The following is a 25,940-nucleotide window of genomic DNA, read 5'->3' on the forward strand; positions in this document are numbered from 1 at the left end:
AGTTGATCATGTGTTTGCTTTCTGTTGTCTGAAAGATCTGTGTGGCTTGCTCTTTCCCTCATCCCTCTCCATGATTCTACTATACTGGTCTCCAGACCAATACTGGCCTGTTTGTTATCTTTCATTGATGGAAGTTGTCCCATTTGAATGGGGTGGGTTGATGTAGCCGTAAATATCAAAGAATTGTGGAATATCCTGAGTTGAAAAAGACCCTAAGGATCATTGAGTCCAACTTCCAGGTCTGCTGAGGACCACCCAAAATCAAACCACGTGTCTGATAGCGTTGTCCAAATGCTCCTTGAACTCTGTCAGGCTCAGGGCTGTGGCCAGTGCACTTGGGTGCCTCTCAGTGAAGAACCTCTCCCTAACATCCAGCCTGACCCTCCCCTGTCCCAGCTCCATGCCGTTCCCTCAGGTCCTGTCACTGTCCCCAGAGAGCAGAGCTCAGTGCCTGCCCCTCCACTCCCCTTGTGAGGGAGCTGCAGGCCGCCATGAGGCCTCCCTCAGCCTGCTTGCTTCTGGGCTGAACAAACAAGGGACCCTAGCCGCTCCTCATACATCTTGTCCTCCAGACCCTTCACCATCTCACAGCCTTTCTTTGGACCCTCTCTAATAGCTTTATGTCCCTCTGATACTGTGGTGCCCAAAACTGCACGCAGTGCTCGAGGTGAGGCTGCAGCAGCGCAGAGTGGGAGAGCTGAGGCTGAGGGAGGGTTGAGCCATCACGTCCCCTCATCGTGCCAATAAAAGCATTATACTTTTTCTGGCAGGAAAACCTGCAGCTTCAGGAGGGATTGCTGGAAGGCAGCAGGGGCACTTGGGATTCCTGCTTTTTCCTCTCACCTTTTCTCATACAGCTTCAGTTCTCACCCCTTGAGGCTGACATGCTCTTTTCATTGAAATGACTGGGTGTTTTTCACTGTGATACCATCGAATTCTAATCTTCAAGTGAGAAAGAAGGACAAAGATGGTGCTCTTCTCTCTTCTTTTTGAGTAACAGCTTTTGTGCTGCCCTAGATAGTGTTAACTAAAACTATAACTTGGAGAGGGCCAGAGTGAACCACTATGTGGATGTTCACATCTGTATGTACTATCAAAGTCACCTTAATTAACAAGAAAATCCACTTGTCTCCTAAATATGTAGGAAGCTTTCATATGTGACTTCTTTAACGTGTGTGACATGGGAATTGTCCAATACTAATGTTTGATGGTTTTGAGGAATTTGGAATATCCAGAGCTCGATGTGAAGAGGAAATCCTTGTTCTCTCTCAAATTCTTTGCGGCGAAGGTAACTTAGGGGAAGTAGGCTTAGAAGAACGATGCACATTCCTGCCTATGCTATCTTAAATGCAGACATGAGATATAGGCACATCATATTTTAATGCATGTAAAAATGCTTCAGAGGGCTTCAATAGCTCTGTCTTCTGTGGTGCATCATGATATGCTCAGGGATTCTAAGTGTGTCAAATTGACTTTTTCTTTAATTTAGGTGGCTTATGCCATTTATAATTAATATAGACCTGCGGTGTTCAGAACTCATCGGGGATCAGAAAATGTTTTGTGATTTGCCTGAGTTTTTTTTCTAAATATAAGTCATTTTTCTCTAAAACATTCTATAAGTTTTTTTTATTATTATTATTACTATTATTAAAAATAAACTTCAGTTTCTTTTTCTACTCAGCACTCATTTGGTACATTGAAACAAATAAAAAGAGGATATATTTTAAATAAGGATGGTTCGCATGAATTATTTCCTAAAAGAAATACTTGCTGGTTTTTAATGTTGCTATTTCCTATGGATGTTAACAGTTAACTAACTTAATGGAGCTGACAAAGAAAACAAGAGGTGAGCTGCTCAGAAAAGAAGAATGCAAATACAGTTAAACAAAGTGGTTCTCCTCTGAATGCAATATGCTTAGGCAGGTGTAATCTATTCTGGGTATGTATGTACCACATATGCAAAGCACATAAACACAAAGTGGCTTCAGGGCAGCCTGTCTCAAAACAAATGAGTGTTGGGCATCTGGTGATACACATTAAAAGTTCATATACTTGAAGATGTAAAGACTTGAGTATATGTAAATGAGTGAGCAGTGCTGTACGGCAGGCAAGACTGGAGTTCAGAGCCTTCTTGGAGGATTGTCTGGTGTTAGCAGTGGAGGCAGTCAGCCTGAATGAGGGCCTTTATTGCCATGGCGTTATGAATTACAGCATTGCATGCCATGCTCTAAATGAGTAACAGCGTACACAGAGAAGGGGTTGTGTACTCTGTACACAGAGCTGTATTTTCCTTACCAATGGTTCTTGTTCAGATCATTGCCATCTTCTTTTACACTCTCTCCCTTTCCCTGTGTTCTCTTGAGTCTTTGTGTAGGGGATTTGTTTTGTTTTTTGTTTGCTTGTTTTTGAAGCTAAATAGTAAATTTGAGGCAGAAAAATTAGAAGATAAATTCCGTATCTAACTCCCTTTACCGTCAAAGGACCATTGTTCTCTCAACTGATATAGTGCCTCTGGTAAGTGTACTGGTACAATACAGACGTGGGAAGAGCAATGACCGTCACTGTACAGTTTTCATCCTACAGGTGTGGGGAGAGTATGCCAACAAAATACCACTGCTGTAGAGGGTGTGCATTTTGGGATAACACTGTTCCACCAACTTCTCATTGCCTCCTTTGTTTTGGATGTGCAGCCTCGCTGCCAGTCCAATTCTGTCCATATAGCCATGTTAAATGCAGTTATACTCCTGTTAAAATCCCATAGTACCTGAACAGTTTGACGTCCAAAATAAATTACTCCATATATTTCTGTTCAACTAGTGAGTCTTGTGCGCTCCAGTTTCAAGACAGAATGTAAGTGCTCTAGGACTGCAGAAATATGAACCTATGGTATTTAAAGATTTCCTTCATAACAAAATACTACTGTTCTTCAGTAGGATACTTAATGTATTGCAAAGTGTCTGAGATGAGCAGCAGTCCCTCTGTGACTGGTTTTTGAAATGAGGTTAGGTTAAATCTGTACAGAATTTTAGGTCAGCTTGAAGCTGCCCTTAAACAGTAGCTTAATTTCTGTATAATGCTTTAAGTGAATAATAACTTTAAGGAGTATTTGTAAATGGAGGAAGAAAAAAAATGCTTTATATTCTCATACGTGTCTGAAGGATGACTAGAATTTTTCCAAAGTTCAGCCTTTTTTTTTTTTTTTTTTTTTACTTTATACCACTTGGCACTTCCATCCAAATCATAGTCAAATTATTTTAGTATTTCTCCTTAAAAAGCTAGACTACCAAGCCATATGGGAAAAGCAAATTTCCCCCCGTTGTATTCCAAATGTTTAGAGTCGTGACATGCCTGCATCTTCCTTTTTATAGGAATCTATACAATATCTCTTCAACTTAACTAGATTTAAAGAGCATTTGGAGGGACTACAAAACCTTCACAGTACAATAAATATGCAATGCTGATTTCATTATGTTAACGGTAGCTTTTGAATGTTTGTTCTTCACTGAAGGGAAAAATAAATATAGGGAAGACATCTTCCGTTCCAACTTTTTAATGAGCAGGTGTGCAGGGGGAGTTGTCTTCTCATTAAGACAATTGTGTGTGCTTTCCTATTGCACATATGATAAACCTGGTAGTTAAATACAAGTCAAGACCACCTCTTCTTATGAATCTAAAATGACAGGGCTTCTTTTGTAAGTGCATCCAGGAGTTAGCTGAGTACTAATAGCTGTCACATTCAAAGCAGACCTGGTAATTAAATCTTCTGGTCTATCATGTTGGAAGTTTATTACTCTTCCCTGTTTTCAGCACACAATATCTCATGTATTGGTGTGAATAGATCTATTAAAACAGCTTCTCTCACTACTTTGAGCACTTCTATCTTTGTGAAATTACATAGCTGCTTTCTGGAAGAAGCTTCCTAAAAGCTTCCCACGTGTGTTCTGATAAGAAAGCATCTTATTGTCATGAATCAACTAGATGAATAACTGCTCAGCTGTGGTAGCCTGAGTAATATTTGCTAAGAGAGAATGATGTGGAATATGTATGGGGTAAAAACAGAAGGGAAGAAAGGGAGGATTGTAGCAGGTGGGTGGCTTCAGACTTTGCTCCTGGGAAGCCATGGGAATTTCACTTCTCGACTTGAAGGACGCACTGACACTGAAAACTCATGAATTTTTCTGTTTATTATATAGTACGGTTGCATCCTGTTTACGTATTTCAAGATGTAAATCCTCTAGCACAGGGATCACAGGACTTGGGTTTGGTTGTGGCATTGTGCACAGCAGTGGTCACACTCTGTGACCAATGCATTGTGCCCCAGCTCCTCCACTGCCTCAGGGGGTGATTGTTTCCAAGGGGATCTCATCTTCACCCTGCAATTCTTACCTTACTGACAGTATGTGGCTGCACAAATGCAGCCTCCTGACAACATTAAGGAAGCCAGTGAGGTTATTATGTTTTGCATAATCACACATTATCCCCACCATAAGTAAAAGAATCCAAAGCTGAAATTGTGCATATAAATTGTCACATTTCATACTCTTTCCCATGTGTCCCTAAGCTTTTGTCCTTGGACCCTGTGGCTACCGGGCCATGAGCTGTATCATCAGCTCTGACAGAGTGGAGTGGAGGGAGATGAGTTTCACGGCCGTTCATGCCTCCTGGCTACTCTTGGCTGACACAAAAAACAGATGAACCACGGGCTGTCACACAAATATAGAGCAGATCCCACAGCCTTTCTTACCGCATCTGTCACTGGTCCTGTGCTGAGCCTGACACAGGTTTTCTAATTCTGCCTGTCAGCTTGTGGCTTTGTACAATGGAGCTTTCTTGTTAAGAGAGGCATTACAGCATGTCAGCAAAAACACACTGGGTGAATGGAGCAGCAGCTGACTGGGAAATATTAACAAGTAGATGTCTGGGGGAAATAAACTGGGAATGAAGATGCTCCAGAAGGACTGGGCCTAGACCAGACAGCATTTCACATTTTTTTTTTTTTTTTAAGAAGAATCCAATTATGCTGATTACCAGTCTGTCGTTCCCAGATTTCAAAGATAACTAAGCAGCCACAGAAACAGATTTATTTTTAATGAGTGAAACCAAATGTAGGTACGCAGGATGTTGCTGAACACAGTCAAATTTCGTAGCGAAAAGTTTTCTGGACATCCATAGCTCAGTAGACAGAAGCTTGGAAGTCAGGAGCTCTTCAAAGATTCAAGGGAACGTACTGGATATAGAACTTCATTTAAGGTACCATTGTTAGAAGGAGTGCAGAGAGGGCCAGGGATTAAATTATTCTGGGCTGGGATTTGTAAAACAAATATTTTTCTCTCTGCACAGCATTAATGACAGTAATACACAAATTCTGCATCTGGTCCTAGTATTCTTATCTTTAAAAGGTCTTTTTAAAACTCGGAGGTATAGAAAAAGAGCCACAAAGATTATTAGTGCTGAAACAACTCCTGGTCATGATTTAATGGGGAAAGGATGAATTACTAATGTTTTTTTATTTACCCCTGCATTTGTCTTTTATGGATCCTTGTCCAGGTAGTTTTTGACAGGCTTCTTGTCATCCAAAGACAGATGCCTAAAATAGGTCAGATGTGTTGCTATGTCAGGTGCATCCCTGTGCAATAGGGTGTCCTCCAGCACCAACAGAGCAATGTCATGGGGAGGGCTGATCGGAAATAGGCAGCTGGTTCTTCAAATAGTAGTGAAAAATGATCAGAAGAAAATGGGCTGAGAAGATGATTGAAATTACAAAGGACTTTTTTTTTTTTTTTTGAGCAAATTAAAACACAAGAAAAAAGGGATTAAAGGGGTAAGGTGGCATGCAAGGAATATGATAAATCCTTTAGAAATACTTCTTAAAATCCTATTTCATTGGTTGAAGTCCAGGAAAAGGAGGAAGATTTTGAGTGCCCGAGTATTTTGGTTGTCTGACTGAGAAAGAAAAGACTGTTTTATGTATATTTGTCCACGTTCTTTCTGCACGATTTAGGGAGGCTGGATCTCATTGCATACAATGCTCTGCCTACAGGCTGGGTGACTGGCAGGATGCTGGCTAATCAAGGAAGAGCCTCTTGGGAAAGCCTTGTGTGGGAGGGGAGATAAGAGCTTTGTCTTCCTCTGTGTAGAGATTAACCTAGTAGCTGGGTATCTCCAGGAAAATGCCAGAGAGGAAGACTGAAATTTCTCAGTGGATACAGAGAAAGAGGCCTGCAATAGGAGGTAAATCCATGAGATCCCTCTGTAGAGAGGCTAGTTGAATTCTGGGGGCTGTAAGAAACAAACCCAGGAGGCTGTACGAAACAGGAGAGCACTGACAAAAAGGAAATTGTTTCCTTGGGTTGCTCCTCCCTTTGGAAGACAGAAGTGAAAGACGTCCCAGAGAGGCAATATTGGTGGAGCAGTTCACGGTAATAGTGGTAAGTGGTAAATAAGGTGCTGGCAAGGGGAAGGTTTTAAAAGGAGAGAGGGTCAGGAGACACCTGAATCAGACTAAGCTGGCTGATGCAATGGCTGAGAGTGCTGGCTAGGACAGGTTTTGTGAGAAGGAAAAACAAGGACTGGCACAGGAGCTGGAAAGCATGTGGGCAGGAGCTGTAGGAAGGGAGCTCAGAGGCATCCCTCACCCAAATATCAGAAGAGACCGAGCACCTTAGTGCTGCCTTGACTAAAAAACTATCTTGTACTAACTTTTCTCCTACCTCTTTCATTTTTCCCCTTCTTCCCATTTAGAGAGAAATGTAACTAGAGTTGTTGACTGAAGCTGAAGTAACTCTAAATGGAAAGAAGCTATAGCTCTCCAAACCAGTAAATTGCTCTCCTCACCATTAGAGAAGGCAGTGGGTCTCTTGAAGTGTCCAGACCTAGCTCATGTGCCCTGGAAGTATTTGTTAGCCATGTACAAGTTGCCTCACTTGCTTTTGGAATAGGTGGGAAATGGGTGACCTGCAAAATTCATGTCAACAAGCTAATGCGTTCGATGGGCTTTCTGACCTTCAAATCCAGGAAGCCACTTTCCTATTTTGTAAGCAGACATACCACGATAAAAATAGATATGTCTGAAACTTTTTTTCCCCTAAAATGTCAGGAGAATGTGGGAAGAGGGCAATAATGTGTTTTTGTCATATTTGCTAATTTTCAAGCAGAACTTGAGGCAAAGCAGCAAGTAGGAGGGGAAGGTTAAAAAAGCGAGGAGAATGTGCAGGAATGGAGGAGGGAACCTCCTTTTGGTGGCATAATGGCTATTTGAACAGCATGCTGGATGGCTCTAAAATGTTATAGTGCATATATACACGCATGCATGTAAATAAAAGCTTGTTGAAATAATCTTGTTGTCTGAGCTCTCAGACTGTTCCTTTAGCTACTGATGGCTTTATTCCTCTTTTATACAAGTATGGTAGAAAGTTTTTCCATATCACATCTGTCTCTAAGAGGAAAACTGGAAAATTAGAATATTGCAGAAATGAAGTGTTTGTTTTCAGAAGTTCCGAATGTTAACCAATACCTTCATAATTACAGCTATTTTTAAAGAGCATATTGTTTAAAACTGTTTTGATTTTTGAAATTAAGGCAGACCACAATCTTGTTTTGGCTATAAATCAATTCCCCAAAGCTGCATATCTTAAAAATTGAAAATAAAGGATGCTTTTTATGTTTAAAATTTACTTTGAGCATATAGAATAACATTTGGATAAATTTGAAAATGGGAAATAGCTTGAAGTGGAACTAGAACTCTTGCCAGCTGCTGTGTTCTGAATTCCTCCTCTTCTCTTGCATCTCATATTTATTAAAATGCTCTGCCTACAGTCCATTTTTGCTCAAAGTAATGGGCTTTGCTTGTGGTTTTGTATGTGTATGCTGTCCTGGTACTGTTTCTTGGAGTGCTTTGCTAAATGTGTGAAAAGATGCCTTATTTTGTATGCTATTAAGCCTATGAATCTATTGCTGGATGCAGTCTGTGATCCTTAAGAGTATGTTTTCATGAAGTTCTGATCATGAGGACTTAAGCTATGTGAGGTGTCATAAAATGTATTTTTCCCCTTCAGGTTTAAAGATGCATTGTATTAAACATCTCCCTCGTATCAGTTTGAACCTAATCCCATCCCATATACTTATTAAGCCAGAAAGAGTTAAGAGGTGAATTTCTGCCTTCTCTAAGACCGACCACTTGTGCCACTGCACGCTTTTAAAAGCTCATTGACAGAACAGAGCTGTTAGTTCCGGTTTTATATAGTCAATCTAAATAAAGACTGACCCTTATTTTTGTTTTTCAGGCTTGTCTAACTCTACCTTGAGCCAAATTCCTAGACTGGTTGGTGCTTTCTCATGGGATCCCTGTGACTGACAAAGGAGAGCTTGTTGTGGTAGGCGTTTGCATTTAACTGTCTTGACAACACTTGGCCTGGGCACAGAGAGATGCAGTTTCCAATGCAGCCACTCTTTCATAGGCCTCTTAAGCCAACAAGAGCTGGAAAAAAGCTCCTGAGAGAGGGGTTCTTGGAGTCTCTGGAATTACTGATGTGTTCCCCCATAAAAATTCAAAACCATGTAGCCCAAACTGCTACAGAGGACGGAATTTTTCAAGGTTTGTTTTTAGTTACAGAGCTCTAGAATAAAATGAGCTGGTTTATTTACAAATTTAAATGTAGGAAAACAACAAAAAGATGCATTCCTATTTATGTTCTAGAGAAATGCATGGCATAGAGAGAAACTTCTTTTGGTGCAATTCTATACTTGTCTTCAAAGCATAGTTTTACTGTATTACTTTAAATAGTCTCATTAGGTTTTTATTTTTATATTGAGCTCTATAGCAGACAGAGCCTTGTTTGCTTTCATATGTGTTTATTGATTTACTAGCTTAGTGTTCCAAAATACTACACCTCCAAATTTAATGAGCAGTAGTAATCTTAATAAGGAAACAGGGTAATAAAAAAGTGATTTCCTTTTAGAGATGGCTACAAATTTATATGTACTGATATCATGGCAAACTGTTGATTTATTTGATAAATGCATTTCCAATCAATAAAAAAAAGATGTAGCACACATGCTTATCTTGCTTACTAGAAGGCAGTAAAAATACTGTTTCAGTAATGAGTGTCCATTTTTTTTCTGCTAGTGGATTGGAAAAAATGGTTTTGTAAATGTCACCAGTGCTATAAGTGCTGTGTTAAGTTTACCCTAATATGTTGTTGCATGTGAAAATTAATGACACTTTCAGATTCTTCATTTCCCTGAACTTGTAGTTAGCTATTAGTAACTTTCCATTTCCCTGAGCAATGCCACTTTTGCTTGCATGCAACTTTTGGAAATAGTATTTAACAGTCATATACTTACAGACTGGCAGGATTTTTTCTTCTTTTTTTCCTTTGAAACTCATGTTCTTGGCTTAATTCTCAAACTGTAATAATGTTCTTGCATGACTTTTTCTGAGTGCAAGAAGAACCTAGTGTGAAGAAAACATAACCATTTCCTCATTGGCTTGAGTTTTTATATAACAAGCTGAGTGTTCAGCTTGAGTAACGTTTTAGTTTGAAGAAATACTGTTTAAATGCAAAGCTTGCATTTACAGGTGAAATATTGCACCTGGTGTTTTTTCCATCTTACTTTTTGAGTACTTACTGAAAAAAAGCTTTTTTTTGTTTACGTTTTTCCTAGCAGAAAAACAAAACAGGAAAAAAGCAGAGAAATTTAATTTGAAACTAGAATGTATCATTGTTTTCTGTACTTCTTTCTTAAAAAAAAATAAAGTTGAAGTTAAAAGCATTCTACAACTTCATTGCTTGGTATTTTAAAGATTTGTTTTAAAACTTAAATGCAGAGAACTGGAAATGATTTCTTGTGTCCCCTGCAGTTTGGACTGTAGATCATGTAACTTCATAAACTTTCATCTTGCAAGTAATTACTATTTCTGTTCCCCCTGCTTGTTTCGGGAGGCAGTAATAGAAGCATTTGGTGCATCTCTACCACTCTAGGAACTTCCTTCAAGTTTTTATAATAAATGTATAATGACAAGTTTATACATGTAAGTCCTTATGGTCAATGATGAATTTTAGCTTGGATAATTCCTACTTTGTTATGCAGGGAGACCAAGTCTCTCCTCGATCCTCACATGCTAAGCTAAATAAGCCAAGCTCCCTTAGCCTCTTCCCTTGAGGTCAGCTCTCCATCCTTCTCCTGTGAGAGTCCCAATATTTCATGCATGTTGGTCTGCCTATGCATTCATTCCACATAACATTCTTATAAGCAGTGTAGCTTGTTCTGTTTAATTTTCAGCCGAGGTCTTATAAAGATCCATACAGCTCTCTAGGCATCTTGGTGCCTTTTCTGAAATATAAGGGGCAAGTTTTCTCGAAGTACTCGCAGGATCTGTGTCCAATCTCTTGGAAAAAAACATGCAGAAAAGGACTATTGTTAATATTTTAAAGTGTCATTGTTCTACCAAATGTGAAACAATTGAACTTCAACAATCCCCTTTGGGCTTCTGTGATCAGTCTGAGCAGTGGATCAGTCTGATCCATTGTGCAATGGATCAGTCTGATCCATTGTGTTCTTCCATAGCTGAAGTGTGATTTGATTTTGCATCTTTCTGCTCCCTGCCAACCCTTTTTGCACAGAAATGGCTCTGAAGGATTACTGAAATGGAGCATATTCTGGCAGAAGTCTGTATTGGAAAATATTTGTGGCATACGGATGATCATGAGGTATTTGTGTAATGAACAAGAACATACCATACATAGTTCAAGCTATTAATATGAAGCAGAGGAGTACTGCCATCTGATTTTTCTTGTCTAGCAGGAAAAAGCTCACTGCTCCGTCAGTGTGATAGTAGATGTATCGACTGAACCCAGTGATCTTCTCTAAGTATTGATCTTCTTCCCTAGACATCTAGAGAAAAGCTGTGTATTTTGTCTTTGGGGATGCTTTCATGGATGGAGCTTTGTAGCTTGTTTCTGCTCATTAGTGGGGGGGAGAAGGGAACAGATGGGGAAAATTAGTTTGCCAGTAAAAGGCAAAAGTCTTCCCTAATGATCTGGTGTTGGCTTGAGATTGTGGAGCTTTCTTATGCAGTTGTTTATTTCTGTCTCATTGTTTATAGCCTTAAAATAGTTGTTTCATTTTGCTGTGGAAGGAAGCAATCACAATATTTTGGCTTTGCCTCAGATGTCACTGCAAAGGTAAGGTTTCCTGACTAGTTGTCTGCACCCCTTGTGGCATCTGAGACCTCTGTACTGAGTGTACCATCATTTATTGGTGGGTGCAAAGTGTGGATGATCCAGATCCAGTGACACGTGTAATTTGCATTATTATTATTATTTACATCTTGTAGCCAAGCAGTGTCTTTGGGTACTGCCGAATCCAGCTTGGAAATTTTGATAGGTAAAACGAAAGTTAGCGAAGATGTGACTGTAAAATGCCTACAAAAGTAATGTAGTGGTTTTTCAGCCTGTGGCAGGAAGAAAGAAATGCACTGCAGAGGTGAAAAACCCATTCTGTGGCAACAGCCACAAGGGTGTTTTGAATTACAGTTCATGAAACAGGATGTAAAAGAAGGTATGGTTTTTTGGCCTTAATCCATAGAAAATCTCCTCTGATAGCAAAGAAAGGTTTGAAAGTGAGAAATGAGTTATTTTGGTACGCAAAATTTTAGGAAGTATCTTAGATCATTTTAGAGCCATCTGTGTTTCTTTGTTTGCCTGATTGTTTATATGTACAGGGCTGCGGTTTGTGCAAAGTGACAAGGGTTGGTCCTAACCAGGCCAGGAGTTTAGTCTTCAAAATTTAAAATAATGATAATAATAAACTCTTAGTTCTCATTGTCACTATTACCACAGAAGAACTTAGCATCCTATTGAAATCAGTAGCTATAAGTTGCATCTCTGAGGTTTTATTTCAAATACTGGTGGTGTTTTTTCCCCTCTATTTTGTGCCTGTTTTTTGAAAACATAGTATTGGTTTACAGATGATGTAGATTGAGTAAGTTGTTTTGGGGGTCCTACTGTATGCTAATATCTAAATGGGAGTTTTTTTTCTCCTTTTGCATTATGTAGAACTGAAATCTGTCTCCAAATGCTTGCTTTTGAACAGATGCTGTGTATGTGTGAAACTGGCACTCTGAATAGTTTGTTCCAGGTATGTGTAAATGGCCACTTCTATATTAAGAACGGATTGGAAGAGTTGGAGTTGGGAATGGACCACTTTTTCGCCCCTAGTAGTGAATGAGAAGGGAGTAGGGGACACTGACTGCTGCAGACACACAAAGCAATCAGGAAAGTAGTAGGATTCCAATACTTAAATGTGCTGGAATGTACTGGCAGTGTGTGAAGTGGAGAAAGAGGCACAAGTCAAGGCACTTGTCTGTTGTTGTGTATTTTGACCTTCATAGGGAAGAGTTAAGCAACCACTGCATACCAGTCCTTGTAGCAATCGTCTGTCTCATGCAGAAGGGTCTTGTTGCTCATAACAAAATCAGTTCCTGAGCTTTCATAAGCAGAACTACCATTTTTTCTCATTTTAAATGAGATTCACTACAGCTGTGCTTGAGAAACTTTCTTGCCCCTTCCTAGATTCAGGGGTTAGTCTAGGTCATCTAACTTTCTCTTACCAGTTTTTCATTCTCCTGCTAATGTATTGATACAATTTTTTTCGAAGTAAAACCAGTTCAAAAGCTCTGTGTTTTCTCTCAGCATTACGAACTTTACTCCCATCCTGAATAGCTAGAAATTTTCTTCCTTCCTTTATCTTCAGTTGAGGCTTGCTTTTTGCATGATTCCATCCAGTTTCACTTCTCTATAAAATTTGAAGGTTGGGTTGAAACAATCCCGCAGGGTAAGAACTGCCCAGTGGGAAAGAAGCTGCTGAAGGGCTTCTGCATCTCAGAGAGAGGATCTGTCAGCTTCATCCCTTTCCTTTTCCACTAAGGTAAAAGGCTGATTTACAGCTTGCCAAACAACTTTTCTGTTATTCAGTGGTCCTTTTAATGTCTCTGTCTTATTGAGGTGTTGGTTCTGGAACCCAAGTCAGAAAAAGCAGCAGATTGTGCAGGAGCAAGCTGAGCTGTGGAGGAGAAGGAGCTCTCTCAGGGGCTGTGGAAGGAACTTGTCTGTGAACTTGGAGCCCTCTCAAACCTCACCACTTGCTGTTCCAAACACAGTACTCACTTTTCAACCATGCTTTCTTGAAACAAAACATAAAGCCAATCTTTCCAGAACAAAACATTTCATTTTGAGTATTAGTAGAGGAGGCAGGAGAGTACAAACTGTCTGCGATACAGGATAATTATATTCCCTTAAGAATGTAATACAACATACCACTTTGCCTGCTTTTTCCATCTGCTAAGCCTCTAAATGCTGCTGGTGTTCCAGCATCCCAGGCCTCTTGGTTGTTTCAGCTCATTAGCAGGTATTGGTGCAGTCTCCATCAACACAGCTCTTCTAACCATAGATTCGAATCAAGTCCAATTTGTCTCTGTCCAAGTGTTGTGACCAGTGTCTTGGGGGAAAGAGGTTTCTGCCCCTCAGCCTGAATTCTGGCTCCACTATACTGTAGTACCTTTATTTTGTGTCCATTTTTTTTTTAATATATTGTGATACATTTTTTCTTTTTTAAAAAAACTTATTATGTAAAACTTATGTCATTGTTATCTAGCATTTTATAAATGGCTAGTTAATTCCATGCATTTGATAACTGCCACTCAGTCAGAAGCTGCATGTGGTCAGTTCATGCTTTAAATGTCTTAAATCTTGTTATTTGGATGGCTCCTGGTCTGCATGTCCTTCTCTCTTTATTGTTATCTTCTGTAATGTTTTGCTAGCAGGGTTTAGATTTTTTTTTGTTGCTCTTTTAAAGTATGGATTAGGCTACAAACATGCCTGTAGTTAATCAGTTCTGACCTAGTTGCTTTGACAGTCACATTCTCAGACAACCCATTAATTCAGCTGCATTACTTCAGCTATTAGACTTCAGGTGTTTAAAGCTTATGTAGCATTCCCTTGGCTTATGGCTGTTGTACTAAGTCTGTTGCAAACACCGACATGCTCTCCATTTAGAGCAGTGTTTGGTATGGATGAAAGGAGCTCTGGGTTTCCCATCTTCTGTTGTGCTGTGGTCTACCTATGCTGGTCTGCTCAGGTCTTCATGCCAGAATGAGTTCTGAAACCCTCCGAGCAGCTCTCTAGAGTTGTTCTTTTCTTGCTCCCATCTGTGCTGACTGCTGTAAGGGAGATGCACTGCCCTTCTCTCCCTCCACTTTTTAGACAAATGATTGTTCCAGCTTCTTTTGGAGAAGCAGCAGCCAGGTACTCTATTCCTCCCTCTTAACTTGGTTTAAAGTAGCACTGCTCTGCTCTTGAATCTGTTTAACTGATTTCCTGCTGGAAAGAAACTAAAGGGCTATCTTCCCCAGTTAAATGGGGGCAAAATACTGCATTAGTAGTCAAGGAAGGTTAACCAGGAATTTCATAAAATTAAATGTGTGATGCCTTTGAGACAGTTCTTTTCAAGACATATAAAAATAGCAATTCAAAGACATTTTAGTGTTCAGTTCCTTCCTTCTAACAGCTTTTTTCCTTCCTCTCTTTTTTTAATATGGACAAACAATTCAGTCCTAAAAGCATGTAGAGCTTTTAACTTCTAGCCAAGTACTTATTGTCCTTTGTGGGAGGGGGGTGGGTGGGAAGAAGACAAAAACCTAGAGAATAATTTCAAGCCTATGACAAAGCTTACTCATTTAATAAGCTATCTTTAGGAACATTAATAGCCATATTTTTAAATGAAATTTCTATATTGGCCTCCTAGATTGCTCTCTCTTGGTTGACTTTATTGTACCTAGCAATCAGATTGAATTTGCTACTAGGAATATCTAAAAACAAACCACAAAAGCTAATTTTAAACAGTGGGTTGCAACTCGTGTTGTTTGGTTTAGGACCTCTGGAGCAATTCCTCTCCAAATGCTTCTATTTTAAACTTGGTATGTCAAATGTGGCTGCTCTTTCACCATCTCCTTAACATAAGACACTATGGTGACCATTAAAGTAAATAGGAAAAAGCAACAATTACAGAACTTACCAAAAAAGATTTGTTCCTTAGTACAGTGGATTTTCTTTAAATAGGGGATTATGTCTTGAGCTGGGTGGGTGGCGTGTGACTGCGTGCATACCACGGTACTCGGCTTGGACCATAGTGAACGACCTATCTGTGATCTTCCCAGAATCTGAAAAGAGGGGAGGCGTCTGTTTTTTCTCTTGTTTGGTTTGGGAAAGCATGAGTTGAACTTGGAAAGCTTCCTACTATCTAAAATGCTCAACACGTGGCATCTGGAAAGTGTAGAATATCTTTAAATACCGCTTTTGAATTCAGCATTTTTTCCAGTGAAAATTCGCTTTACTAAGGTTTTTGCTTTATTTTTAATATTAAAATATTAAGTGTTTGACATGATCACTTGCTTTTTCTTGTGCTGTATACAAAAGGAAAAACTACAAGACTAAAACTGCTTAGACAAATTCTGTTTCAGAGATGTTTCCTGACACCCAAGTGGGTTTGGAAAAAACAATTTCCCACTAAATTCAATGGCTCATCCATTTTTTGAGGCAGTGAATATAGTATCAAGAGTATTAATTAGTTGAATTCTTTCATAACTCTATATTGTTTTTAACTTTGGAAACCTGTGGTCCACTGTAGCATGCACTGTGCAAACATAAAACTAAAATATTTTCTTCCCCACAGAGGAGTGTGCAGTTTGAGCACGATAATATCTGTATTCTGGCTATCCTGCAGTGTGGAGAAAGCTGACCTAGTGTTTAAGGTAGCTTGATTCCTGTTACTACACTGTTTGTCAGAGTGCAGAGCAGTTAAAATCCTTTTTAGAAGGATATCTTTCAGACATGAGTTACGTTCAGGGTAGGAGGCTTGAGGTGGGTGTTTTATGTAGGGAGGGGAATGTCTCTAAAGAGCTATTAGCTGTTTCCTGGGTGTTGTTTCCATGCAGCAAAATTCTGTGACCTTTCAGATAATGAATTGGATCACTTGGATGTGTAGGAGGAGCTCATTTTTATAAAGGGGCTTAGGAAATGTATTTTTTATGTATATCAATGCTTTAAATATCAATATTGCTTCTTTTTTCTTTTTTTTGGAATTAAAGTTAACATTAACAGAATTAAGTCATAAAAACAAACAAAACAGCGCATCAAAACTCTCCTAAGAAAGCTCTTCATCTGTTGGTTGGTTTTAAAGCTCTTGTTTATAACCCCCTAAAATGATAAGCACAAACATAAGCTGCCCTAGAAATATTTTTTCCTTCCTGTCACAATAAATCTTATCAAATTTCCCTTGCTTTATGCTGCATGCCAGATCTGTCCAAGAGTAAGTATGTTTTGTATCACTGCACCCAATGTACACTCCAGTAGTAAGCAGGTAAGCACTGCAACCTATAAGAAGGCTGCAGCAAGGGTGACGTTTTGGTGCTCTTCCTGCCCAGAAGCACAAGCTGGTAGAGGTCATAGATCCAGTAGAATGCACATGGCATGCACAGAGCCACCGCCCACCAGTGCTGTTGTGAATATGCAGTGTGTGATACACGTAACACACCAGAACTGAGTATCACAGGATGGGTTAGGTTGGAAGTACCTGTTTCAAAGTGTGTGTGAATTTGGGGAAGGGGCTAATACATCCCTAGGAGGAAGGGGCTGATATGTTCTAGGAGAGCTAACAGACATCACAAAACACTTGCAGGTAATTTCCATCTTTTGAGTAGGCTGTGATCTTCACTAAATATCAAGCCTACAGTATAGTGAGTACTCTGCTCACATTAGGTGTTTTCATAATTGTAACCTGAGATGTCCCCTTGCGAGGAGATGAATTATGTGGCATGTGGATAATGAAAGGGACTGACTTCAGTCCCTTCAGCTTTCCCTTTCCAACAGTGCAGTCAGGCAACATACCTTTTTTATTTTTTCTTTAACTGCAATTCAATTTGATTATGTGATTCAGATTGATTATGCTGACATATCAGAAAAGTCCAACACCTATTGATTATTAAGAGCTGTGCTCAAGTTTACAAAGCATCATGGAAAAAAGCCCAGTAGCATTCCTCTACACATGTTCTGTAAATCAAAGGTTTGTTATAACTTGTCAGTGCTTCTTGTGTAGAAAAATCTAGCTTGGGGAGTCCTGAAGAGAACACTTCTGCTGTGGTGAACCTGTGGTCTTTCACTTCTTCCTGTATGTTTTTGGCTGTCCCAATATGCCACTACAATCACCCAGCCTGTCTGCTTTTGCTGTAGCAGAGGTTATGCGTAGTTTCTGCTCCATGCAGATGGGGTGCTACAGTGCTTCTGATGTCTGCAGCAAACAGGTGCATGTGTTATGCTGTAAAAACTATTAAATGCGGGGAGGAGGGAAATGGGTGGGGTGGGGGGTGAACTAAACCAAACAGCAAAGCAGGAAGAATTACTACATAATAGCAATATTACTGTGAAGGAGTAGATCTGGGGCTGATGTTGTGAATCTGATGCATTGCTCCTCTGAAAAGCCAGCAAATGATGATTCTAATTCTTCAGAGGGAGTAGAGAATGGAAAATATGCTCATAGGCAGCTAGTGCACTGCTTATCCAGCCCACAAGCCTACATGATGTGCTAGGTACCAGCTCACACATCTGCCTGCAGTATAAATAAATTGAGCTGCTCAGTTCTGCAGTAAGTTTGGGGCAGAAGGGGTTATCAATAGCTTTGTATTCAAGTAATGTTCTAGTAATCACTAGGTCATCCTTTTTTGTGTGTGTAATCTCAGTGGTTCACACTGGTTATAAGAACTTTTTCTTGATTGTGTTTGTTGAAGGTCTTCCACTGCCTGTATTAAATGACTTGACTACCAGTAAGAAGGTAGGAGATTACCAAATTAAACATCTGCCCTTGATCAGTATTATTGCGTAATAAGGATCTCTCTATAGGTTCCGTAGCTGTGTTGTCAGGGGCAATGTGAGTGACAGGTTTGTGTCCACCCATGTGCAGGCTGAGTATTACATCAGGACATGATTAGGAGAAATGACTTGGAAGATACAATTCTGTAATGTGCAAATGTGATATTAAATCGATCTCCCTCTGAAGGCCTTCAAAATTACCTACATAGACAATGAAAGGCAAGTTATGTAGGCAATTATTTTGAGAAACCTGCATCCTTGGGCACCAACAATCAAGTGACTGTCTTAGACTGAGTCTCTTCCTCCTCATGCTTAAGCCTGGTGCGTCACACTGACACGATGAGAGGTATGTATGCCATAACATCCAATTCAAATCCACTGCATTCTCTATCATCTGATGGCTGAAAGTACAGTTCTGGGACAATGTGATACGGTACGGTGGAATCCGTTAGTTCTACGAAGAAGCTGTCCAACTTCTAGTTAAGGTTGGTGCTTTTAGATGTAGTTTTGAAAAAAGTAATTTTCCAGATAGCAATAAGTAATTATTGCATGGAACGTTTCCATGAAGATTTCCTCTTTCTATGAAGAATCATTCTCTTTTCTTGTATTTCAGCCATGTTTTCATATTAGTCCCATTGACTGAATGTGCTCTGTTGGCTCTTCTGCCACTTAGTATTAGTGGAGATGAGCTCTTTACAATATAGGAAAACTCCATGCTAATCTCTAAGGGGCAGAACTGATTCATGAGTCCAGGAACTTGCTGTTAGCACTGGGAGCTCTGAAAATGCTGTATCTTACAAATATCTACCCAGACCTAAAAAGAAGATAGTTGTAGGTAAGTTAACCAGACTCCTTTCCACTCTGAATGCAGTTTTCAGCTACAGGCTTATCTGCTTTAAAGCACAATTGTAGTGTATGTGGGGATGGTACTTTGTATGTGTTGTCTTACAGCTAGGATGTGAGCTGTTGTTAAAACCAAGTTCCACTGTTAATATACAAGTGACAGACAATAAGAGTGTTTTCAGTGTTCTTTTTTTTCCATTCCGAAGTAATTTTTCTTCATCTGAGACTTGTGCAGCACTGGGCAGTGCACCAAGCACACATTTTGTCATAGTTACAAGAAAGAAGACAATTTTGATTTTCTTTTTTTTCTTTTTTTTTTTTTTTTTGGTGGAAACGAGAGAATTGCTCAGAGACTGGCAGTCTCTGAGCGTCTCAACTAGGGCTCCACTCCCCTTGCTCAGATTTGCATTTTCCCAGTAATTTCACACATCTTTATATGTGGTTTCTAGCTTTAAGTTTCCAAGCCTTTTCTCTTCCCTTCCCTTCCATCCCCCGCCAACGGAGGAAAAAACCCACAGAGCTCAAGCTTGGTGTGATTCAGGCTTTGTGTAAACATAGCTGTTACTTTTCTAAGGGAGTCAACTGTGGAGAAGAAAATCCTTGTGGTATGTTAAAGTTCCAAACTGCTTCTTGCTGATTTATTGTTATTGTGGAGACAGCTCAAAGAGAGCACTAATTCATCAGTTCCTTGTAAGCAGAGGAGGGAAAGAATAGGAGGAAGTGAGAAAAGGGGTGGAGGGAGAAAGAGTTGGGGGGAACAGAAAAATGAAAACATGGGAAAATGCTAGGGGTGGGAGAGAAGGCAAAGAGAAGCGGTTGGTTTTGATTGGGTGGTTTCTGAGTTTCTGGAAAATAATAAAATGAGATGTAACCCTAGAAAGCAGTAGAGTAGTCTGTACTCTTGTTATTACTGTTGCCTTCACAAGCTATAAAATAATTCATATTTCTCACTGCCAGTTAGTGTCTTGAGGTTTTTGCAATTGTGAGTTGCATGCTTAGGTTGCGATTGCTTTTGGTTAGAACTGGTCTTTTTTTCATCTTACCTCACTTCTAGATCTCTTGGAGGTGAAGTCCCATTAAATGGAGGTGTCTACTGGGTTACCTTCACCTAGTAGTAGAGCTGTAGCCAGTACAGCCAGCAGCACTGCTAACATAAGTCAGCACAGCCAGAATTAGGCACCCGCAGCCCATGACTATATAATGGGAGCTTATATAGCTGGAAAACATGCTAATATTTTCACTTCACTATGTTAATATGAAACAGGTCTTAACTGCATACAGAGCTGCCTTTCGTGGCTGATGAGTGCTAGCTGCGTATACCTCCATGTCCCATGCATGAATTATGTTAACAAAGGTGGAGGCAACAAGATGCAGAGTACTCTGTAAATCTAAACTTAGTAACCATCTGCTTTCTTTTAGTATAAGCAAGATCTGTAAGCATTCAGTCAGGAAAATGATTTTAACTGTTTCTGATTTTGTCTACTGATAAGCGAAAAAAGTCAACAGGATGTTGGTCTTTCACTCTGAATGTCTCCTGGTTGTTGCCAGCATCTGTTGAAATGCTTATATATGTTGAAATGCTTATATAGATCACAGTTCCTTTTAACAATGACACTGTTTTAATTCTAGTAAACTGTCAGTGGGGAGGGAGGTTTTTTTCTGCATTCCCATGTTTCTTTGGTCACGATGCTTATAAATTGTTTCAGTCTGTTTGATCTCAGTCAGACTACTCTATCAGTCCTGTAGGCTTACTTCAGGTTTGTAGAAACTCTGGGAGAAGGGGAACAGCAGTGTGTATAGTGCCACTCCTACTATGGAGAAAATCTTTCTTATTTCCTAGATGCCCTGTGCAGTGATCTTTCTAACCCTAAAATCATAGAATCATTCAGGTTGGAAAACACCCCCAAGCTCATCTGGTACAACCATCTCCCTGCCACCACTATCACCCACTAAACAATGTCCCTAAGCACCACATCCAACCTTTCCTTAAACACCCCCAGGGATGGTGACTCCACCACCTCCCTGGGCAACCCGTTCCAGTGCCTAACCACTCTTTCTGCAAAGAAACTTCTCTTAATTTCCAATTTAAATACCAAATACTAAACTTAAGTAAATACTCAAAGAGTTGTACAATACTTCAACTGTTAATGATTTAACGGCTGGTTTTCCACGCTTTTGACATAAGACTTGGTTGTTGCCACAACAATTTATAGGTTGTAACTTGATCTTGGCTGTAGTATTCAAAGGCAGTGGCTCATTGCATTAAAGTGGTATTAGAAAACAGCTGAAAGTTCTTAATGAGGGCCTAATGGGTTCATGACTTAAAACAAACAAATGAGATGGCCAGGCACATTTTCTCCAGAGCAAAATGTTTGTGTTGCCTGTATCAGAACCAGGTGATGTACCTGTGCTACTGTGTCAAGGCTTTTCCTTAATATTAGGGGGAGATTTTCCTCCTCAGTGTGGAGGAAGACACTTTTAAAATATGCATTGTCTTTGCTTAGTTGTTTTTAATGGCCTTGAGGCATTGTCTCTGGTCGCTGAGATAGTGCCCTGAGTGGAGGGTCTGTGACTTCCCTCCTGGGAGTTGGTGCAAGGACATCTCAGCTCTGTCCTGAGGTGCTCTGCTGCCCCAGGACTCCTATAATCTTTTGGATAGCAAACATCAACAAGATAAATTAATTCTGAGCAATGTTCCTTAATATTACGACCTCTCTGTCCTTTTGTTTATGTCATCTTTTTACAAAAGATGTTTAGGATATTCAGTGTTGGGGGCATATTACACTTCAGTTGTTATTGTACTCTGTATGACAAAATACACTTCTGGGAACAGGGAGGGAAAATATTCTTTTATCTGTGTTTCTGCTGTCTTTCTTCTCACCCCCTTTTTATTTTTATGAAATACAATTTTTTTCCCCACACCTTTGAATTTTCCAGCTCTTCCCCTTCTGTTCCCTGACCACAATTTTTTTCAGATGGAATCCAGTGATTTTTTTTTCCTTTGAATTATTTGCACCACTGTGTATGGGGTCTGAATAACAGACACACCCAGTTTATTTCAGGTTGCTGCTGTTTGGCAGTGCTTTGAAAAGCCACAGCAGCACCAAAGCTGGTGACAAACAGAGTAAGATACAAGGTCAGAAAATTCTTTGCCTCTGTCACATTATGCAGAAGCTGTATTTTTCAAAATAGATGTTGGCCTCTTGCACTCTGAGGCACTTCTGTGTCTCGGCTTGCATGTGACTATCTTTTAGACAGAAGATGAGGTTCTGGGATATCTATTTGTAGTATTTTCTAGAAGTCAAAGCTTATAAAAAATTGTTTTCTTTGTTTGTCTTTATACACCCACACATGCATTTGATAGGCAACACTTGATATACATCTGTAGATCAACAAGTTGTCTGATACCTTTATAATACCTAAAACTTTTTACGGTCTGTGGCATAATCAAACCCAGTTGTTAATTTTTTCATTGTTTTATGCCTTACAATATGATATCTAATTAGTCAGTAAAAGCAGGGGGGGGAAAAATAGTCAGCTGGTTTAGCAAAGATTTTAATTGCCACCTAACTCAGTGACACTTTCCAGGAGAGTTCAGTACATTTTTGCACTCCTGGTGCTATTGTTCAATAGTTTTTTTCACCAATGAGACAACCATCCTGGTCTTTGTCATTTTTCTTGGACATTGGCATGTCTGAAATATTTATTTTTATATTTTATGTATATACTGTAGTATGCATATACATATATATGTATGTAAAATATGTTTTATGTTTGTCAGAAAGGTTAAAACAAACACACTCAGTTGCTATTTGTGGGGTGGACCTCAGTCCTTGGAAAAGTTCACTTCAGTTACAACTTGACCCAGGAGGTTTCCACATGCTCTGTTGGCTGGGAAACTGAAGTTGCCGACAGTGCTCTAAGCTTTTACATAGTCTGTCTTTTCTGGGCTCAGGCCATAGCATAGCTTGAAGATAAGAATAGAGATGGTAAGCTTAAAGTTGATAGGTAGCCACTGTAAGGAATAGAGGCCATAAAATCATAGAACACCCTGAACTGGAAGAGACCCACAAGGATTATTGAGTCCAATTCCTGACTATACAGAGGACCGCCCCAAAATCAGACTCTGTGTGAGAGCTTTGCACAAACACTTCTTGAACTCCATCAGGCTTGCTGTTGTGACTGCTGCCCTGGGAAGCCTGTTGCAGTGCACGATCACTCTCTCAGTGAAGAAACCTTTCCTAACATCCAGCTTGAATCTTCCATTGCAGCTCTGTGCCATTCCCTCGGGTCTTGTCGCTGTCCCCAGAGAGCAGAGCTCAGTGCCTGCCCCTCCGCTCCCCTCATGACGGAGCTGCAGGCCGCCATGAGGCCTCCCCTAAGCCTGCTCTACTCTGGGCTGAACAATCCAAGTGACTTCAGCTGCTCCCTCTGGACCCTTCACCATCTTAGTAGCCCTTCTTTGAACACTCTCTAATAGTTCTCTTTCTTGTATTATGATAAAACCATTCAGAGTGTCCAAAGGTCAGGTTTGAGGATTTCACAGTACACTATGCATTGACAAGATGTTCTGTACAGGCTGGAGCTTCTAACGTGTTGAAAAGTTATGTCATAGTATATCAGTCAAAGGACAAATGATATCCACGGGACTTGCCTAGTAAATTGTGGATCTGATTTAAGAGTGACCTTTAAGAGTTAAGAAGGCATTTGGCAGGACGCAAGAGTTTAAGGAACGTAGGGAGGAAACCTTTGGAAGCTAGTCATCTCTAAATGTCTGTGTAAGTCAGGTCTTCTGTGTGTTGGTTTGCCTGACATTTATCAGAGAAAATTATTCTTCTCTACCTCCTGAGCAATTTGTGAGGATTAAGATTTAGAGGCAGACAGTTCATGCAATGGTAGACACCAGTAAGTAACTGGAATTGATAAGAGAGCCACTAAGGTGGCCTGCTTACCTTTATTATCATAAAATCTACCTTGTGGGTGAACTTGGCCTTATCAGAAAGCCATTATTCAGTTTCATAATATAACTGTCAATATTAACAAAAAATATTTAGTCATTAGTTGATTCTGTCATGTAGGTTTCCTCCATATTTTCCTAGCTATATAATTCTACTGAGTATCCCTGGAAAATCAAAGGAACAGAAAATATCATCAAGCTCAAACCCTGTCAGAAGGAAACAACTCCAACTAGCAGGACCCTTGTTCAACACCCTCAGCCATCAACCTCGCTCATGTCAACTAGTTCCTGCTCCTTTGGAGACCTTGTAGACATCTATTGATTCATGGGCAGTGAGGTATAGTTGTGGCTACGTGGGGAGGCTCAGAATTGTTTAGGTCCCAGAGTCAAAATATTCACTTAATAGATGTGGCATCAGTGCTGGTTCCAGATAGCTGTGAAATAGCCATGCTACAGATGATTTCACTTCAGAAATTAGTATTTTTTTCCACAGAAGTAAAATATTCAGAGAAATTGTACTATAGCAGATATGCTTGATTCCTCCTAGCAAGAAATATAGCCTGGATTATGTTAACTGGAGTTATTTTGACAAAGAAGGGCAATAGGAATGAGATCCATTTTTAAATCCTATTTAAATCCTTTCCTTGACTTCTAAAAGAGCTGTTTTTCATCATGCTGCCAGTAAATTCAGTTAAGATTAAGATAAAACCTAAAGGCAGGTGACTTTAAGTGTACATGACTAACTGTCTTAATTTAGAAATTAAACCCATCCCTGATCTAAAGCTTAAACTTAAATTCTGTTGAAAGCTCTATTTTGAGTCTTGCTAGGTGAGAAAGACCCACCAACAAAAGCACACAGTGTATGACTACTTTATTCATCTGTATTTTCTAGTCACTTTTTTTTTCTCACCTAGCTGGTCATGTATCTGTGAAGTGTTAACTTGATGCAATTGCAACTTAACTCTACAGTGCTGTGAAATATTTGACTCAACGGTGCAATAAAAATCCATATGGCTTTATAACTTGTCGAACGGCTTTGCATGGAAGAAAATGGTGTATTCTTTGCTTTCATAGATTTTTTCTCAGAAATTTATACCTTATTTCTGTTTCACAGTTTTCATCAACTTTTTTATGCTTGGAAATAAGGAATTATTCTGCTCTTCGCTTATCAAAGATCAAATTTTCCATTTGTTCTCACTTAACAGTGTAGTCTTTAGGTGGCTCAACCCTCAGATCAGGAATCCAGTTTATCTTCACTTAAGTAATTCATTATTTTTCTGCACAATAATTAAAGTTGTTTCCCTTCCATCTTACAGAAGGACCAACAGACACTTCAAATACATTAATGTGTTACAGCAACAAGATTTAAGTTGCTTCTGTGTTTTTATGCAGTGATTCCCCTTTCCTGTGGACATGCACGTGGCTGCAGAATTAAATTGTCATTATTCAAGTTGCTGTCTATTTATGAAAAGAAAGGTCTGAACAAAAGATTACATCAGCTGTTTCCTGTTCCCTGCTTTTTGGGATGCTGTCATAGAAAATGTCCTACTTCTTACAAATTCAGTTTTACCAGATACATACTTCATTCTGCAGAAATATATAAACGAGACTGACCGCGACTACAGTAGAGTTTTGAGTATGAACTGAAGACTGTTTCTTTCTGCTCTTGTTTTCTAAGTTGACTAAGTCTGTCTTGGTGTATTTGGTACCAAGATCTGCAGAGAACTGGTGTGTGTACTGAATTTGGTAATCCACCCTCTGTCTGTAATGACCTAAGTATTAATTGTGGTAAAATTCATTCAGGAGTTGGATTGGAGTGTAGCTATACCTTTACTACCTTTATTTTCAAGGGCCTACTAGCAGATACTCAAAACTTTCTACTGGCCGGTGCTGTAACTGGTGTTCTTAAGCACGGAGACCCTCCAGTGTATATTTTTCAATATCTTGTTCCTTTGCAGCTCCTTTCAGTTGCTCTCTCTTTCTCCTTGCTGTTACTTTATATTCTCCCTGAAACACTGCACATCACCAGAAAGCATGAGAATACAATCTAAAGCTGTAAAAGACATGGCTATGGAACGTTAGGAGTATTTATCTGATTTTGACTGAAGATGATTTCTCTTCTGTTTTTTTTTTTTAACCTAAAATATATGAATTATCCCTAATATATGTATATATCCATATTAATCATCATGATGTAAACACAGAAGCTTGTTATTTAG

General features: G+C 39.6%; 1 protein-coding gene across 3 annotated transcripts in view; it reads left to right on the forward strand.

Moving 5' to 3' along the window:
* RNF144A (ring finger protein 144A) overlaps positions 1 to 25,940 on the forward strand; it is a 61,630-nt gene that overhangs the window by 7,112 nt on the left and 28,578 nt on the right. Inside the window, exon 2 of one of the 3 annotated variants that reach the window (XM_035320681.1) lies at positions 8,283 to 8,372. The exons of the other annotated variants lie outside the window; for them this stretch is intronic. The gene's annotated coding sequence lies outside the window, so the exon portion shown is untranslated. The remainder of the gene's footprint in view (positions 1 to 8,282; positions 8,373 to 25,940) is intronic. 3 annotated transcript variants of the gene reach the window in all.

Source organism: Oxyura jamaicensis, chromosome 3 (assembly GCF_011077185.1).
Source record: "Oxyura jamaicensis isolate SHBP4307 breed ruddy duck chromosome 3, BPBGC_Ojam_1.0, whole genome shotgun sequence".
Taxonomy (NCBI): Eukaryota; Metazoa; Chordata; class Aves; order Anseriformes; family Anatidae; genus Oxyura; species Oxyura jamaicensis.